This window comes from Nylanderia fulva, unplaced genomic scaffold (assembly GCF_048542155.1).
Source record: "Nylanderia fulva isolate GAGA-0341 unplaced genomic scaffold, ASM4854215v1 Scaffold1605, whole genome shotgun sequence".
NCBI lineage: Eukaryota > Metazoa > Arthropoda > Insecta > Hymenoptera > Formicidae > Nylanderia > Nylanderia fulva.
This window is the reverse complement of record NW_028189841.1, coordinates 5,784-8,766: the sequence shown is the minus strand read 5'-3', so window position 1 is coordinate 8,766 and position 2,983 is coordinate 5,784. Positions and strand designations below refer to the sequence as shown.

At 38.7% G+C, this 2,983-nt stretch overlaps 1 long non-coding RNA gene across 1 annotated transcript; it reads left to right on the top strand.

Annotated features, from left to right (window-relative positions):
* Window positions 1–1,463: 1,463 nt before the first annotated feature.
* Window positions 1,464–1,904, top strand: LOC146723900 (uncharacterized). The gene is made up of 2 exons (XR_014924312.1): window positions 1,464–1,672; window positions 1,796–1,904. It is a non-coding gene; the product is annotated as an uncharacterized LOC146723900 (long non-coding RNA).
* The last annotated feature ends 1,079 nt before the right edge of the window (window positions 1,905–2,983 follow it).

Below are 2,983 nucleotides of genomic sequence, written 5' to 3'. Positions count from 1 at the left end.
GGGACTTCCGGAATCCCGAAGGAGAGCCAGGAGCGGCCCTGCCGTGCGCTGCCGCGACGACCGCCTACGAAGGGCAACCCGCGGATCAGGACTCCGCGGGTAAGGATAATTACGCGCGCGGCCGCAAGGATCACCGAGGCCGCGCGCGCGGCCGACCTGATAGCGCCGCGAGTGGCCTATCTACATAATTGGGTCACCGACGTGTCTCCTGAGGGCCCCCGGTTCGGCACTGTCTAGCGAGCGCCCGAAGAGAGCGGAGGTCCCGAGACGGAAGCGCACTTAGGGAGAGCGAAAGAGGAGAGGACGATAAGGATCGTTATAGGACTGGTGAGACGACGTGGTCATCCTGCTGTCGCCGAATTAAGGTAGCCGAGTGGATGGGTCCCGAATTACTTATCGTTAAGAGAGTATGCCGGACTTAGTTGCCGGCCAGTTATAGAATTACGAGAGATTCGTTTTATCGTCGAGTCACGGTATTAACGTAACGAAACTCCATTGGGAGAAACTATGATCCATCCACTCTCTTGCGTTTTCGCGTATTCTCTCTCCCGCATGGACAGTCTTCGCGCGTAACATTGTCGCGCGAAAATTACCGCGATTTACGCGTTGCCGATTATTGTTCGAAGCGAAAATCAAAGAGCTCATAAACGCTTTCAGGCTCATTAAAGTATTGATAATGTAAAGTATTAATGTTGTAAAGTATTGAGGTTGTAAAGGCTTAAACGAAAAGGCGTGATTACGTTTGATTTTGTGTGTGGAAATTATGTACGGCGCACGCGGTGCGCCCTTACGCCGGCCCCTTTGTTGTCGCGCATACCGCGCGGATCACGCGCCCGCGGCGTGGAGCCATATACCCGGTGGCGCGTCGCCGATTTAATTAATCGTCTTTTCGTTATTGGGGACCCTACTTTGTTGCCGCGAATTTGTTAAAGATTATTCATAACTCGGCACGGCGAACCACCGGGCGTAGTGCCCCACCGAACTCTCAATCGTGCGTCTGTGCACGCCGCTTATTTCTTTATATTATATACTCATGTGTCTTGTGAACCAAAGTTAAATATATGTTTTACTAACTTTAATTCCTAGGGTGATTTCTTGCCGCCACGCACCCGAACCCTTACCCGCACAGAGGCTAGCCGAGCGGGAAAGTTGCCGTCGCGATCTCTCTCTCTCCCGTGATTGACGCCCGCGAAAGGGCTAGGACAAGAGGTCCGAGGAAATTAAGACTTAGCGTCCCGCGAATTTATTAATTGAGAGACGGTGCGGCCGCCGCACCTGGCGCCCAACTAAATTGAGATTTTAGTTTTCTCTTTATTATTTTTTTTTGGTTTGTTGCAAATTTTTTTTTGTGATCGAACGGAGAGATCGCGCCGAAGGTAACCGATATTCCGCAGGAGACTTTTCTCCTTCCGCGACGAATGGATATTCGCTGCGAATTCCGCGCGATACGGTTATACTGTATATTACATTTTCAATATGGAATATCCCAAAAATAGTACATGTACCTTAGAATTTTTACAAAAATATTTTTTAAATATTCATCCAGCTTGTGGTTCAAAATCTCATAAGGTGTCAACAAAATACAAAGTATTGTCACTTTTTAATAAATTGAGAAACATATCAGATCAAGAAAATATTGCTACAGATAACATGTAACAAACATAAAATAAAAGTAAGCATTATTCATATTAAAAAATTATGATATACGTTATTTATATTAAATATGTAATACACTTTATATCTTTATACATTTTAATACTTGTTTTATAATCTGTACTATTTTTATTTGTTTCAGATTTCTACAAAAGTAGAAATATAATCTATTACCACTATATTCTATATTCTATGTGAAAGTCTATAAAAAGCTTCATATGAAGATCAAAATAAAAACCACTTGAAAACACGCTACATATATTATTTTGCAATGAGAATCTCTTGGTGATTATACTAATAATTCGATGACTTCGAAGAAACAATGATTTTGGTTATAAAGTATATAACAATATCTATATTACAATATTTTTTACTGTTGTAAAATTATAATATGAGTTTATTTTTTTTATATTTTTAAATATAATTTATTAATATATTTTTGTTTTGTAATCTCAAATATAAAGAATTTATTTTCGTTAAAAATAAATTAATACAATTGTCGCTCGTATATTGAAAACAAAGTGATAAATATAAGGCCAACTTATCGAGCTGAATATTCGAGATGTTCAGTCAACTACCATTTATTACATGTATAAATTATAAAACTACAGTCATTATATTAAAACTAACGCAAATTACAATCATTCTATAAACGTTTCGACCGCACGCGGTCTTCTTCAGTATAATTATTGAAATATAAATTCTTACAATTCACATAATATCGAAATTTAATTATAGTTATTCAGAATCAAGAGTTTTTGAGCAATTAACGCGTGTTTCAATCCGTCCTGTCCAACAATGTTCGCCTCGATATGATCCCTGATTTTGTTCAGATCTCGGATAGTTTCATCGTTAATATGCGAGAAATTAACCCGTTCCGTAGGCGCTGCGATTAATAAACAATTACCGATCAACGTATGTCCAAATTATAATATGTATCCCCTACAATTGGTAGTATGCTTACCTATCATCGTTCTTCTTGACAATTTTGCTACTTATTAACAGTTATTAAGGATGACACATAACAAACCAACAATACAGAAAGACAGCTCATTTTAAACTCTACTTGATCGGAGAGCGTGCGTGTTTATATATGATCTAATATCTATGTTTTACTCGTTAATGTCCTATTTGTCCTATTATTATTTCTTGTTCGCTAATATATCCAAAATATCAAAATACGACTCGCTAAGTAACTCAGTATCTTTGTTTAAATTTAGTCCATTTTTTTGTTCCTTGATATGTAGCATCTCAGAAATGAGTCTTTTATAATAATTATTTTCGTTGTCCATGATCTTAACATTGTCCCAATTAAAAGTATGATGTTCAT